Genomic DNA, 16,387 nt, shown 5'->3' with positions numbered 1-16,387 from the left:
CCAGAACAAAGACAGTGGCATTAACATGCTAACATGGAAGTGGGGAAACCCATGAGACCTCAACCCTAGACAAAGCCATAGGTGACTAAGGAATATTAAAAGCAGGAAAAGATAGTCTTCCTTAGGGAAAAGCACACCAATTGGTTATCCAGTACCAAGTAGCCCTGAAAACATATACATATCAGGTAACATTATAGGAACTGAGCATAATGTAGTTATATATTTGAGAATGTAAATATTTATATAGATACATACTTACACACACACAGTCTATGTAACACTTAAAGAAAACAAGGTCATGAATTTCAATGAGGGCAAGGTAGGGTACGTGGGAGGACTTAGAGGGAGGAAGGGGGAATTAATATAATTATAATGTCAAAAAGAGAATTATTTTTAAAAGATGGAGTGAATGAACACAATCATTCTGATCACAGCCTCAGACCACCAACTCCTTTATATATGCTGTTCTAGAACTACTACTGTTGGCCATGCCAATCCAGTGACTTGTTCCAGTCAGAACTCCACTGAGCTGTAAGTCACAGAATGTCTTGAGACAGCTACCCAGAATTTACCTGTTTTTTCACAAAACAAAAAGTCAGTGATGCCCTGTCAGAGTTGCCTGATGGCCAGGAAGCTCTGGCTGTGCCATTGTTCAGCCTCCAATGACAAGGTGTAGGTCCCCAGACAGGAAGGGCAAGAACAGAGGGAAGGCAACACCAGTAGATACCTGTGTCAGTCTGTACATTGCCTCTCTGCTTGTGCTCAACAGATCACTCCAAATTGGCATGATATAACTGTTATTGACTTACCTGACATGGAGGTGGGAAGGCAACATGTCCTACCATGTGTCTGTACTGGATGGACTGAAGTCAGCAGGGTGGGACAGTCCCAGTGAAGGTCAACTTGGGCCATGCCACATGTCTCTCATCATCTACAGGCTTACCTATAGCATTTGCAGGAAATGGTAGTCATGCAAAACTTCTTGGGTTCTGGCCTCAGAATCTGTTATATCACTTAACCTCATTTTGTTGACCTAAGCAAATAAAAAAGTTAGTTTGGCTTGCAAATGGTTGGTAAATAGAATATAGTAGTTTGAAAGAAAATGACCCCCCCCACACACACAAGGAAGTGGCACTATTAGGAGGTGTGGCCTTGTTGGAGTATGTATAGACTCATTGGAGGAAGTGTGTCACTATATGGGTAGGCTTTGAGGTCTCCTATGCTCAATCTATGCCCAGTGTAGCACTGAGTTCATTCCCTGTTGCCTGTGGATCAAGATGATGCAGAACTCTCAGCTTCTCCAGCACCATGCCTACCTGCATGCTTGCTGCCTTGCTTCCTGCCATGACGATAGTGGACTAAACCTCTGGAACTATAAACTAGCCTAAATTAAATGTTTTCCCTTATCAGAGTTGCTGTGGTCATGGTATCTCTTCACAGCAATAAAAACCCTAACTAAAACATGGACTCTTCCCAAGACAGGAGGTGCTGAGTGTCACAACCCACAAAGATGTGCACATGGGGAGGGCTGGAGTTAGGCCATCAATCTACCAGCTGCTCGTCAGCCAATCTGAAACTGGATAGAGGAACTTTTTCATGCATATCCATCTGTCTGCCCACCAGCCTGTCCTTCCTCCTTCCTTTTATCCTTTCTTTCTCATTTCCTTCCTTCTTTCCTTCCTTCCTTCCTTCCTTCCTTCCTTCCTTCCTTCCTTCCATTCTTTCTTTTCCTTTTCTCTCCTCTGCCTTCTACCTCCCCTTTGCTTTTTCCTCCACCTTCTCCTTCCCAACCTACCCTCTTCCCTGTAAGCCCCACAAGACCCTAAAATAAAGCTAAACTGGAGAAAGCACCAGGGCAGACATTGGGGTGAAACACCTTGCAGTATTTACCATAATCTTTATCCCTCACTGCTAACTTGGCTAAGAAAGTTCTTAGACCAGCCTTCCTATTCTGTGAGCCTGCTGCTTGTTAACTACAAATTAGAACTGCTGGCCTCACTTCTTCCCATTGGCCAATCACTACAAGTACTCTTTGTGACTGTGGCAACCCTCAGAATGGCACTGAGTTCCTGTTGAGGCATTGGAGGCTCTTTAGTGATACAGAAAATATGCTTCTTTTCTTCCTTTGCCCCTCCCTTTCATTGAAATGCCAGTCAGTGGGAACTTTTACAAAGCATCTGTGAGCACAAAATGGCTGCTTGGCTTCCCTGGAGTTTGCTCAGCTCTCCCCAGAAGCACATCTATGACAAGGTATGAAAGGAGGCCTTCCGACATGCATGCAACAATAACCCTCCCCGAGGATTTTCACTTGAAAGTCGAATGATTTGTAAAAGGTGCATAGGTAAATACCAGGCTGTGTGCAGCAATGTGCTGGCCATCTTGGCATTCCCGTGGTTGTATATGTTCTGAGGGTAAAGTGGGTACTTATCCACAAAAGAGCAAATACAACAAACCCCTGCTATGAAGTTCATAAAATAACAGCACTTATCAAGCACTTTCGTGCCTGGCAGTTTCATAAGTATTTTCATATGACTTCATTTTCACACAATCTAATAATGTAAGAAATATCCCTCTTTTACACATGAGGGAACTGAGTCACAGATAGGGAAGGTAGTGATGCTTGGAGAATCAGGATTCAAATTTACCTCTGTGTTTTCAAACCCTCACTCCTGACCGTCAGCGTTCACCACATTCTGTTAAGTTGTAATCCATGTGCAAAATTAATTATGAGTAAACAGAAAATAATTAATGTGTTATAGGCATCAGCAGACAGTCTTGACTGGGCCGCTGTCCCTGTGTGAGAGCCAAGACAATTGAAACCCAGATGAATCTGCAGTTACTCTCAGGCTCTAATGGCCATGTCTTTCCTTAATGAAGTATTACTTAATGAATGTATTACCCAAGCCAGATTATTATTGATAGTTTTAAAAAGGTGTAAACATAATCTTTATTAATGAAGTTGTTCATTAGCTCTGCCATTTATGTATTACAATATTAAATGTCTTTAACTAGCCTGAAGTTTGCTGTGAACTTGGCTACTTCTGATCATTGTTCACTTTTGTTCTTAGGCCACAGGATTTTGTTGTCATCTGGCAGATCAGAATTTCTCAAATTGTCCCTTAGGAGAGCCAGTGATTAGTTTTCACTGTCAACTGGATTGGGTTTGGGGTGTTGTGGTGATTGGATAAGGCAGCTTCTTGGTGTGTCTTAAGGTTGTTTCCAGGGAGAATTTGATCTTGAAGACTTGGACCTGATGGATGATTTAATCTGTGCATGGGTTCAAATTTGAAATGGATGACCTGGGCTGTTGTTGTCTTGAAATTGTGGAGCGTGGGGCTTGGTTGGGGCATGCCTTGGAAGGCTCTGTCTTGTCCTGCCCCTGTACACTGTGAATGCCCCACTGTGCTTCCTATTGATTGTGATGTAAGCTGCCTCCATGCCTTACCTGTCACACTGATCTGAAACCAAGAGTAAATAAATCGCTTCTTCCTAAGTTGTTTCTGTCAGGTACTTGGTCGGTGAGCAGAAAACTCACACAGGAGCCTGGTACCCTCTGTTATATGCGGATCTCAATCACCTTGGGCATCTGTAACAAAACACCATCAACTAGGAGGCTTAGATGGCAGACATTATTTCTCAGAGTTCTGGAAGCTAGAAGTCCAAAGACAGGGTGCCAATAGATTGGATATCTGGTGAGCTTGGTTTCCTGGTTTACAGATACTCTCTCTTAACTTATTTCCTTCATCAGTAAATGGGAGAAAAGAAAGGAAGGGGAGGGTGAGGGAGAAAGGAGAAAAGAACAGAGGGGAGGAGAGGCAAGAGAAGAAAGGAGGTGAAGGAAGATAGGGAGAGGGAAGAGAGGAGGGAGGCAAGAGGCAAGCAGATAAAGAGGAGCATCCATTTCTTATAAAAGCACTGGTCACATCATGTGAACTCCATCCTTGTGAGTCAACTAACTTCTCCAAAGCCCACCTCCAATTACCATCATGCTGTGGATTTAGGCTTTAACTTATGAGTTTTTGTGAGGCGAGGGCATGAACATCCAGTCTACAAACTTTATTCTCAGTTTCACACAAACACAACACTTCTCCTGGTCATGATGCTCATAAAATCTAGGCCTCAGGGTGTTTGTTCAGGGCAAGACTCATCAGAGCCTTGGAAGCATACCGTCTATGCTGTGTATTTCCTCCATGAAGTAGTTTGCATTCTTGGCTGTCCTCACCTGATGGGAAGATGTTCCTCATCATTCCATTGCTGGTCAGTGTGGTGTCGCTGTCATCGCTCAGGCTTCATAAATGTCCACAAAACTGTACAGGCTTCTAATTACCTTCATGAATATAATCATGTTTAGTGTATATTAAAATTAGCTTCTCCTTATTCTTCTAAACTGTGTTCCGTTTTGAATGAAAATTGCTTAGATTTTAGTGATTTATGACTTCCTGTGTTGACTTAGCTAAAAATAAAAGCATGGTTTATGTGTTGGCTTTCCAACATCAAAGATCATTCACTATATTCTTCATGCAGATTATGAAAGCATGATGTGTACCCAGGTATACTTGAATATTACTCTATTCTGGTAACAGATTAAACATGTAATAACACTGAACTGGAAGGAAACACATTTTGGAGCATTTCCCATGTGTAAGTCATGTCTATGCCTGAGTTGTCTTTTTAAAGTAAGTGTTTATGCCTCCAATTTTCTTTTCTTTTTTAAATTTATTCTTCTCTCGTATGTTATATCCCAACCTCAGTTTTCCCTCCCCATTCCCTTTCCCATCTCCTCTCTCCCCCAGATCCTCTCCTCTTCTGTTTCCCTTCAGAAAAGAGCAAGCCTGCCAGGGATATCACCCAAACATGGCATAAAAAGTTACAATAAGACTAGGCATAAACCCTCATAGACTTTAAAACTTATATCCCAAGGAAAGCAAACTATTTAAGTCTACACGAATAATAAAACAGAGGAAATAGGATTTGAACCCCAAATGATGTGACTCTAGAATTCATGCTCTGCTTACTGTGAATAAATAAACCAAAGGATGCTGAGAATGAGCCAGTGGGAAGCTTGCCATTTGAAAACAAATCTGATTAATAAATCAATGATAATAGCAGCATGGGGTCTAGGACTGTAACTTGGAGGCAGAGAACTTGCCAAGCATGCACAAGGCCCTGGCTTCCATTCTCAGATAATTGAACAACAATAATATTTCTAATTATAATAACAATTTTATTGCTTTCTTGTGACAGAAAATTCTAATGTGAGGTAGAATCCATTTCTGCTAAACCACAGAAGATGATTAAGTAACCAATCAGGAGCTGGGCGGTGGTGGCTCATTCCTTTAATCTAGCACTTGGGAGGCAGAGTCAGGCAGATCTCTGGCAGTTCAAGGCCACCCTGGTCTATAGAGTTAGTTCCAGGACAGTAAGGGCTGTTACACAGAGAAAACCTATCTGGAAAGACAAAAAAAAACAAACAAAAGCCAAACAAAAAAGAAACCAATCAGGGCACAGGGATGTAGCTTAGTTAGCTGAGTGCTTGCCTGGCATTCACAAAAGCTTTAAGTTCATTTCCCCCCAGCACTGCATAAAAACAGAGAGATGGCACAAGCCTTGAATCCCAGTGCTCAGAAGGTGGTGAGTGGAGGATTATAAATTCAAGGTCATCTTCAGCTATGTGGGAAGTTTCAGGCCAGCCTAGTTCACAGGAGACTCTCTGAAGAGGGGATTGGGAAAGAAGTTCCTAGTACTTGAGGGGGCAGGGGACCTCTGAGGAGGTGGAGTCTCACCCTATGGAAAGTCTGAAGAATGTTCTGTGTTCTCCCCAAGCTATAAGAATCCAATGTGACTCAAGAGGGAAAGGTTAGCCCAGAAAGGAGACAGGCATTAAATGCAGGCAAAGATGTCAGCCTCTCACCCAGCTTAAGTTACCATCTGGGCCCAAGTGAGGGGACAATGCTCCCTAGCAAAGCAGCCTCCACGTTTGTGCCAGTGTTGGGCTAGCCAGCCCAGGTCCATGTGCATGGTACACAAGTTTCCTACAACTATGGAGTGCACCAAGGTCATATAAGACAAATCTGCTTGTTCTCATTAAATACATGCCTTGGTGGTGAGCTGTGATCAGCTGAACATTCAGTTTAGTTTAATGGGAACTGCAGAGCCACCAAGAGATGTTGACAAGTGACAGTTGAGATACTGGTTCAAAGGTAGACTGGATGACACTTTGGAGACACAGCCTTCTGATGGGGTTGCAGATCAGTCTTCTGAGTAAAGTCACTGTGGACATTGTAGTCAAGGAAGCTTCTGGGCTTAGAAGGAGCACGGGCCTTAGGGAACCAAAGTGATTAGAATGTAGTATGTAGAATCCCATCCTAATGAATCCAGCCTGCATTAATGGGAGAGAAGAGAGCCCATACATAAAAGAGAGTGATTGACTGCTCTAGCCATCACACTTTGCAAACTGCAAAGTGCTATCTAAATATAAGTTTGTGCCCTGTTCTAAAACTAGATCTCCACCTCTGTGTTGACATGAGCAAGCCCCTGATTGAAGCTATTAATCATTTTTGCTTAATGAAAGGGATTATGGGAAATGAAACACCTCCCCTCGACCCCATCCATCTATTCCTGCTGTCACCCTCTGGAATGCATAATGGATTTGTTTTTCTCAGTCTTGGAGATCAGGTTTTTCTTATTGAATTTTATCTGCTCAGTGGTCACCACTAATTCCTCTCTGCCCATTTCCCTGTTCCTCTACTTACCTGGCTCTCTCCTGGACCAGGAGTCCAGAGGCTGCCAAGAATGTTAAAGAATGTGATTATATCACAGGGCTCAACAAGGGCAGAGGGCAGGTGAATGGGAACTGAGAAGAGAACATCGAGACAGTGTGGAGGTTGTTGAGATAATTAGATATACTCCAATGCCATCATTAAGTCACATATGAGATGTTTAAATCATAGTTGCTGTTGCAGTAGGTATTATAACTTGAACAGATCATTAGAGATTAAAGGCAAGACTGGAGATGTGTGTGTGTGTGTGTGTGTGTGTGTGTGTGTGTGTGTGTTGCAAACCCTGAGCAAAGGCTTCTTGAATTCTTTTAATATGGCTCATAAATGATTTATTTCTATACTTACACCATGTGAAGAAATAAACATCAAACCAAGCAGCATATAGGTTTAATTAAACAAATCCTTTGGAAGGAGAGGGTACAAATAATGGAACAACACTGGTCTAGAGTTAAGATTGCTTCTACCTTCTTCCTGAGTGACCTAGAACAGGACTGCCAGCACATAGTTTGCCTTCAGTTGGGAATATGTGTTCAAGGTCAGGATCTCAGTTTGAAACTGGACACCATGACATTGGTGACAGAAAAAACACAAGCTCTGGCCCCTATCCAGTCTGAGACAGCCGTGCATCTCTGTGTACTCTTTTGTTCTCATCCATGTAACATGGTAAAGGAAGTATCCCCAGCTCAGGGGTGTCTGTTCAGAAGACAATGAAACTATGTGTGCAATACATAGTGTTTTAATGGGGAAATTGTAGGCCTTCAGCTAATGGGGTTTGCTGTTAAAACTACAGAAACCAACTCTGGTGAAACAGAAAAATACCAACATCAGAGACCCTCACAGAGAGTCTCAATATTAAAAATATGGCTACCATCAAATCCACCTATCCCATTCCTGGGTATATATTCAAAGAAATGAGATAGCTGCACACCCATATTTATTGCTTCAGTAGTCACAGTGATTATGATATGAAATCATAGGTCCCTGCAACAGATGAATAAAGGCAATGTGATTTATATACACAATGAAATATTATCCAGCCATAAAGAAGGATAAAAAAAATCCACTGCAGGTAGTGAAGGGTGTGAGACAGGTAGGAAAAGGGAACTATATTTCATCAGTGCATGCTGACATATCACACTGAATCCAATGGATACATTGTAATAAAAGCTATGCAGGAACCAACATATCCCACACCACTGGAAATATGTAGTTGGGCATTGCTGTTGCCACCACTTCTGGCCACACCACTGACCCTCCAAGGGGGACGATCAAACAGCTTCTAAGTAGCCATGTCCTGCAGCATCATCTATCCTGTATCCTTGTGTTTGAAGTCCTGGGTGAGATAAGTTAGTTGACTAAGATTAGATTATCTGCCTACATTTGGGTTGCCAGGACAACCAGGTTGTGTTGTATCTGACTCATCTTTGTTTTCATAGTAGGAGGCAAAATCTTATCAACCTTTCTTAGGATTCTTCCCCACATGGGAAGGGCATGTAGGGATCCCCTTCAGGACCATGTGAGTTAAATGAGTTTCTTGGGGCAGGGTGGGGCTCCATTTTGTTACTACTAAGGCTGAGTCCCATGTCTACTCATCCCAAGTCTCTAGGACCTTGTCATCTTTTCACGTGTCCTCATCTGAGTGTGCTCAATCTTTTAAATGCTTTCTCTCTCCCATGCATCAGCATGGGCACATTCTTCTGGCTCTCTTGGTTTGAGGCTTTATGAGGATGTGTATCCATGTAGCATTTTCCTGGTGATAAAGCACCATGTGGAGAACATTGTTTTCACAATGAAATTTTAGAGAGCTTTAAATTTAAAATGAAGATTACTATCAGACACATCCTGCAGATTCAGCAGAGCCATCGCTGGGAAAGGTAATTTGTTCAGCAAAACAGAAAAGGGAAATAGCAGCACAGAGGTGGGGAGGGGGTCCTGGGCCCCAGCAATAGTTTATTATGCAGACCAAACAGCAGGTCATATGGTTCTGAGGGCTTGGAGGCTGTAATATGAATTTAGGCTCTGATTCTCGTCAACTCTTAGTTGTAGGTTATTTCCGTTTGCTGTTGCCTCTTCACTTCTCCTTGGTACCAAGATACGGTGTGACTGTGAGGCAGAAGCATAGGGGGCTGAGGGGCTTTTCCGGGCTATCAGCACTGACTGAAGAATAGAAGGCACACCAAAGAGCCTGTCCTTCTCCAACTGCCGCATGACTAGACATGAAGAGAGAAGGACTGAGAAGGTGCATTTGTGTTGAAAGCGTAAGGACATGAGTTCAGATCCCCAGAACCTGTGGCCTGAGGCAAAAACAGGCAGATCCCAGGGACCCCTGGCCACAGTCTAGCCCAGATGCTGAACAACAACAGGTTTTAGAACTGAAGAGGGAGGAATCTGCTGGCATTAATGTAAAGAAGAGTAATTTTCTCTCCTCTCCTCCTCTCCCTCCCCCTTCCTCCTCTCCTACTTCCCTCCCCTTCCCCAGCCTCCTCTTCATCATTAAAAAAAAAGTTAGCAACATAAATTTTTTCCACTTGTAAACATTTTAAATCTTTTTTTTTTTTTTGGAAAAGTTAAAAATTCCTTAATTTTTTATTTCTGGTGCCATGACCACAATTTACAGGGCAATATACCTGATGTAATGAAAAGAAAAAGCAAAGGACAAAGCTACAACAGATAAAAGACCTCAGGAATGTACATCTAATTGACACTACATTGCATGAATCAATAGCTGCCCTTTTTGCAAACTGGCTATGACAGTCCTGAACAAGCTGCAGTAACTTTTCTGACTGTGGATCCTTGCTGATCTGTGACAGATTTTTACAGTTCCTCTAATGCATTTAGGATGGCTGTGTCAAAGTAACCTGCAGCTTTCCTGACAACTCCTTACTCTCTCTCTCCTGCTAAGAACTGTAGCCCTTTTCCACTGTTTTTGTTTTTTGTTTGTTTGTTTGTTTGTTTGTTTTGGTTTTTTTTAAACCTTCTGCTACCATATCCACCACTTCTACCACCAGATCCATGGCCACCACCATAGGGACTGCCTGAGCTTCTTCCACCAAAACTGCCCCCTTTCATGGGCTCATAATTTGATTGCTGTTGTCCACTATAGTTTCCAAAGTCATGATAGTTCCCACCACTACCATAGTTACCTCCACCAAAATTACTTCCTTCATTGTAACTATCATATCCTCCTTCATCACCACCATATCCACCACCTAGGTTTCCATAGCCTGGTCCACCACCACCATAGCCTCCTCTACCGCTGTAACCAGGACCGCCAGCATAGTTACCATCATCACCCCCAAATCCATTATATCCACCATCACTACCTCCATAACTACCTCTGCTGCCAGCCTCCTCTTCCACCACAGTTTCTACCATGACCAACATCACACCCACCACCTCCAAAGTTTCCTCCATGACCCATAAAGTTGCCAGATCCACCTCCATGACCTTGCTGTGATCCAGCAGACTGCATCTCTTGTTTAGAAAGGGCCTTCTTCACTTCACAGTTATGCCTGTCAATAGAGTGGTATTTCTGAACAACAATCTTATCAACTGTGTCATGATCCTCGAAGGTTACAAAGGCAAATCCTCTCTTTTTTCCAGTCTGCCTATCTTCCATAACTTGTATGGTTTCAATCTTGCCATACTTTTTAAAGTGGTCTCTCAGATTATGTTCTTCTGTACCTTCTTTAATACCACCAACAAAAATTTTCTTTACGGTTAAATGGGCACCAGGCTTTACAGGATCCTCTCTAGAAACAGCTCTCTTTAGCTCCACCACATGCCCATCAACCTTGAATGACCAAGCACACATTGCAGTATCCACCTCTTCAACACAAGAGTAGGTCACATAACCAGAGCCCCTGGAATATTTTGTTTGGGGATCTCTCATTACCACACAGTCTGTAAATGTGTCCTATTTATCAAAATGTTCTCTTAAGCTATCATCTGTAGTTGCAAAGCTCAGACCACCAATAAATAGCTTCCTCAATCATTCTTGTTCCTTTGGATCATGGCCCTGAGAGAACATGGGCCTCTCAAGCAAACAGCACCTGAGGATCAAAATGTGCCCCTCTCCTTGGAGTACCTGTACAATATATATATATATATATCCTTTTACAAAGATGTTACTAATGGCTAAACTACACTCTAGCACCTGGAATTACAAAGAATAAAATGAAAGATTTCTTGGTAGTGAAATGAATTGTCATGAACAGTATTACAACATAGTTCTCTTCTGTGATACCCACACAGAGCCTGGTGCAGCATCTGTTATTATAGGACACACAGTTTAAGGAGAAAACATACCCTAAAGGTTTGAAGTCTAATTTTGTATTTCTAGAGAGGTATAGGGAACCATGAAGTGAAACTATATCATAAAATCTATCATAAAAATTGATTCTCCGACAGTTACATTCCTAGGATGAGCAGCAGTAGCAAAATCAGAAATGTACTAAAAAGAGAAGCCATGGGATATCTGAAGTAAGTGAGAATACCTGTCAAAGGTGGGCCAAGCCCATTTCATGGCCATTAGACTTCTGGAACTTGAAAAAGAAGTGTGTGAAGAATAATGTGGACAGTGGACTGGAAATATAAAAGTATGTAAGCCAATAAAGAGAGATTAAGACTTTACTGAACATAGAAAAGGCAACTGTGGGAAAGCATAGAATACAGCCTTTTGATATGGAAAATGTAGCAAACAAAGTCACCATGAGCAGATGAATTAATAGTTTAAACATCTCCTAAGAGAGAACCAGTGAGTTGGAAAATAAACTGGAGGAAACAAGACCGCAAAGAGGTGACGTCTCATAAAGATGGGGTTAAGCTAAAAATCGTGGGATTTGTAGACTACAGGTACCCAACAGCACTCTAAGAAAAACGGTATAAGAACAAGAGAGAAGCAATGCTGCATAGACAGACAGTGGTATCTCCAACACTGATAAATCTACAGATTCAAAAAAACATGATGAGTTCCCGGGGCTGAAATAATAACCTAGAATATCCAAATACTTCAAACAACCCACCCCCACCCCCAATCACAATTGTATTTTAAAGCAGACAGAAATGAATGACAAGGTCCTTGCCTGGGAATGAATTTGAAGTGGCAGCTGGCTTCTCAACATGCACAGTATTGCCAGATGGGGCTTCGGTGAGGTAGTGAGAAGAACCACCACACCAGCAATCTGTAGCTAGCTAAACTATCACCCAGGCCCAACAAATCCCAAGACATAGCCCTGAGTGAGAAAAGCAAGCTCTGAACAGGTTGTGTGCTGTGATCATGATAGAAAATCAGAAAGCTCAACACCGAAGCACTCACTCTTCCAGTACTGATTATAAAACAGTGGTAAGAAAAAGGCAACTGCATTTAAGCCCGTAGTTACTACTGGGGAAAACAGGAATCAGGGGCAAAGCATGGGAAAGGCAGTAGTTGGGTTTCAGGTGTAACTTCTATTACTATCTATTTCTTTTTAATATAAAAGAATGATTTGGGGGGAATCTAAAAGAGTATTAGTATTTTGAAACGTAAATGAAGGCATATAGTGCCCACGATTTTACTTGTGTTTTTATGTGTCCTTGAAATGCTTTAAAACAAAATAATTAAAGAAATGAATCTTCACCCAATAGAAAGAAGGAAAGAAAGTCACTCAATGTGGTGGATAGTTTTGAGCTATTTGAAAGAGGCCAGAAAACCCTCACCTTTGTGGAAAAGGGCAGTCCATTCCAGTCTGGATGGGATGAGATAACAAAAGAGTGGATGTCCCGTGTAGATCATGTCACTATCTCTGCCCCCAGCAACTATGTAAACACATGTCCTGATGGCACACCCAGAGTCTCAGCTTCCTTGTCTTGTAATTAGCGGGACCAGGCTAACCAGAAAGACTCATTCCTTTGCACCATTCTCTGTTCCCATGAATTTTCAGATGACTACAGATCCAGCTGTAAAAGAATCTGCTCACAGGCTTGTTAGGAAAGATTCCCTTTGCTTCAAGTGACAGAAAATTCTTTCAGATTGTCTTAATTAAGGTGGTGTAGTTCTGCTTTTTGCAAGACACAAACCTCAGGGCTTGGTGCAGCTTTAAGCCCATGAGCTTTAGGATTCTGAAACACTGTTCTGAGCTCCAGGTACCTCCATTCTTTACCTCTGTGCTATGCACTCATGCACAGCAGCTTGCTTCTCCACCATATGATAAGCCAGATGGTGGTGCCTCTCCAGCCTCTACATCCTCTGGAGTTTTCTGTACAACTAGAAAAGCAAAGTTTCTTTCAAGAAAATCTCAATGAACACTCACTGTGTCTCATTAGCTGTGATGGAGTCCTCAGGCCACCATAGTACCACTCACTGGAGACAGGGCCAGGTTATGCAGTGATGAGCTTTGTCCATGCTCCCAGTGGGGACATGGGCATGTGGAAGGCAGCCTTCCATCACAATTATAAGAGAAAAGGTTTGTTTTAGCTCACAATTTTGGAAGTTCCAGTCTAAAATTGGTTAGTCCCAATCTTTAGGCATCATGGCATGGTAAATGCCAGAGATAAACAGGCTACTAAGCAAAGAAAATGACTGCTGGGACCACAGTCCTCCTTAGGGATCAGACCCATAATAACCAAAGGCCTCCCACTTTCCAGCAGTGCCATCCTGGAGGCCAAGCTTTCAATACACAGGCCTTTGGGTACTAAAGCAGAGTACAACTTCATCTCAGGTAAATAAACAAGGAGTGTGGAAAAGCACATTTTACCTCCCAGAGGAAAAACTAGGGTGTGGATACCCATGAGGGGATGAGTGGATGTTGAGTGACAAAGGTCCACCACACCACAGAACCACAGAATGAAGTCCCAGTAAGGACAGCCTAAGAATTTTATTTTCATTTTGTACAGAATGAAAGAAGTATTGGAGGTGACTGAAAGGTCTTAGAAGTGAGGGGCGTTCTAAGCATGGAAAGGACCCAAGCAATGGCAGACAGATGTTAGTCTCAATTCCAGCACAACACACCAGGAAGAGGGCCTGTTAATCTTGAGAGATGCTGAAACGTCAGTCAAGTTCAGTTTTAATGGGAACGAAAGATACAATCATGGGAAGTGTGGGCCATATTGCTCTTTTCAAATAGCAGAAATGAAGGGTATCAGGTTTAAGATGGGGTTATAGAGATTTGTGGGTGGTGGAGCAAAAAATGTTGCTGTCCCAGAGGAGACCTGAAGAGATGGTGCTGAAGGAGGCGAGCATCAACTGTGCCCACGGCACCTCCTCTGCCAGAAATAGAACACCAGATTCTGTAAGCCATTTATCTTCACAGAACTACAAGAGAAAATTACATTTGTTTCTGCACCACTCTCAAAACACAATAAATCTAAATAAATTTTGTAATACATTTACAATAACATAGATGTTTACATAATAGTGAGCAGTAAATATTTGCCAGATATGATTCCCATAGAGTTAGATAATTTTGGAAGTGGAGAGTGGTGATGTAAGGGGGACAAGGAAGCATGAAGGAGCCATTTCTCTGCTCTTCTATCCACTTCCACTGATTCAGCTGTTCTAGATCTTCCACCTCACCTTATTTGCCCCAACTTTGCTTCCTTACCTCTTTTGTCCCCCAAAGAACAAAAGTTACACACAACTTCCTATCAACCATTGCACGGGCTGAAAAGACATAGCCCAAACAACTTGGCGTTACCCATTAGTGTAAATTGTGGTTGCACACAGGAGCGCTGAGGATAATGTGAAAGTTTCTTCAAGTTATTATCTGACTGCCTTTTAATTAGAGACACCCAGCAGATCCTCTTTTTCATGTCTCTCCCTTTCAATTTCTGTTCCCTGCAGCCCACAGCATTATTGCACTGCACTGGCTCTTGTCCTGAGTCCCCTCCCCTACCTCAGTGCTGCTTTAACAAGTCCTGTTCCACCACAGATCCTCGCTCGCTGTTCAGGGAAAAAAATATCCTCAATTTAATAAACTCACCAATTCACTTAAAAGATATTTGCTGTGTGGCTTTGCCTCTTGTGGGTTGTATTCATGGCAAAAGGGTTTTTTTTGTGTGTTAATTACATAAGTTTTATGAATCGTGCTAAAGAACTTCCTTCCCACCAAAAGGGAGTGGCATGTAAGGGCTAGTGTGAGATGAAAAGCACAGAAAACCCAAATCTACTCATAAAGGAAGAAAACAAGGCCTCCCAACCCTTAATAACTACAGCAAGGGTTTATGGATGGAGGCAAGAGTTGAATTTGTGACCATGTATGGTTCTGGATGTGCCTAGTTTTGCTAATTCAGATGGACCTCATATGATGAGACCAGAATAACATTGAGATGTGTGGATGCACTGCATACACTGCCTATCATGTGAGGCCTGCGTCTGAGATGAATGATCCTTAGCATTCACACAGGCTGTGTCTGCCCTAGGCTGTGTACTAGGTCTGCTCACTTGACCTCCACACATCCCCAAGTGCTAGATATTCCCCAACAAAACACAAGAAGGTGTCAGTCCAGAGACATAGTGTAGTTAGGTCTTTTTATTCTTTAGAGGCCCGCCACCCAGCTCCCAAATAAATAAATGAAGACTTACTCTTATTTATAAATGCCAGCCTTAGCTTGGCTTGTTTCCAGCCAGCTTTTCTAACTTAAATCTTGTTTCTAGCCAGCTTTTCTAACTTAAATTATCCCATTTCTCTTTAACTATGTTTTCCCTCTGGGCTTTTATCTTTCTCTATTCTATACCTTTCTTTACTTATTTACTCTGTGGCTGGCTGTGTGGCTGAGTGCCTGAACCCTGGCAGCCTCATCTCCTTGTCCTTTTCTTGCTCCTCACTATCTTCCTTAGATTTCTCCTTCTATTTATTCTCTCTGCCTGCCAGCCCCACATATTTCTCTCTCCTGCCTAGCCATTGGCCATTAGCTCTTTATTAGACCAATCAGGTGTTTTAGGCAGGAAAAGCAACACAGCTTTACAGAATTAAACAAATTGCAACATAAAAGAGTGCAACACATCTTTGCATCATTAAGCAAAAACGTGCCACATCTTAAAATAATTTTCCACAACAAGGTGGGTTAACTTCTCCCTCAAAGAGTATACCTTTATGAATGTTACCACACCAAACTCCAGAATCTGCGACTTTTTATCACCATAATAAACTGCCTTTCAATAAAAGAACTTCAATAAGGGTGGGAAACACGATGGACTTAGTATCTTAAAACTGCTGAGGCAGAGGAAATCAGAGGTCAAGAAAGGCACATGTGTGTTCTCACCTGGCTCACTCAAGCATATTCTGAGTAAGAGCTGACCTGCCATAAAAGAAGAATTAAGTGTGAGTACTGTGTGATGACAGCAAGATTGACTCCTGAAGAAAATGGATATGTTCCATCCAGCTTTGTTTCTATAGATGGAACAATGTTTGGCATTTGTATCAGTGTTTATTGCTCCATAATGAATTAACCCCAAACATGGTGACATAAACTATTATGTCAGTTTCTGTGAGTTGGAAATCAGGCATAAAGTAGATGTGTGCCTCTGGTTCAGGGTTTCCCACAAGTCTCTGATCATATTGTGACTGGTACTAGCATCACCTGAAGGCTATAGGGGAAGAGTACATTGCCATGGTCACTGTGATGAGATA

General features: G+C 42.2%; 1 protein-coding gene and 1 pseudogene across 2 annotated transcripts in view; one reads left to right on the top strand and one right to left on the bottom strand.

Moving 5' to 3' along the window:
- The window catches only part of Shisa6 (shisa family member 6), a 306,926-nt gene that overhangs the window by 161,421 nt on the left and 129,118 nt on the right, over positions 1-16,387 (top strand). The window lies entirely within an intron of this gene.
- Positions 8,851-10,809, bottom strand: LOC118590180 (annotated as a pseudogene).

This window comes from Onychomys torridus, chromosome 8 (assembly GCF_903995425.1).
Source record: "Onychomys torridus chromosome 8, mOncTor1.1, whole genome shotgun sequence".
NCBI lineage: Eukaryota > Metazoa > Chordata > Mammalia > Rodentia > Cricetidae > Onychomys > Onychomys torridus.
This window is presented reverse-complemented; position numbering and strand designations above follow the sequence as displayed.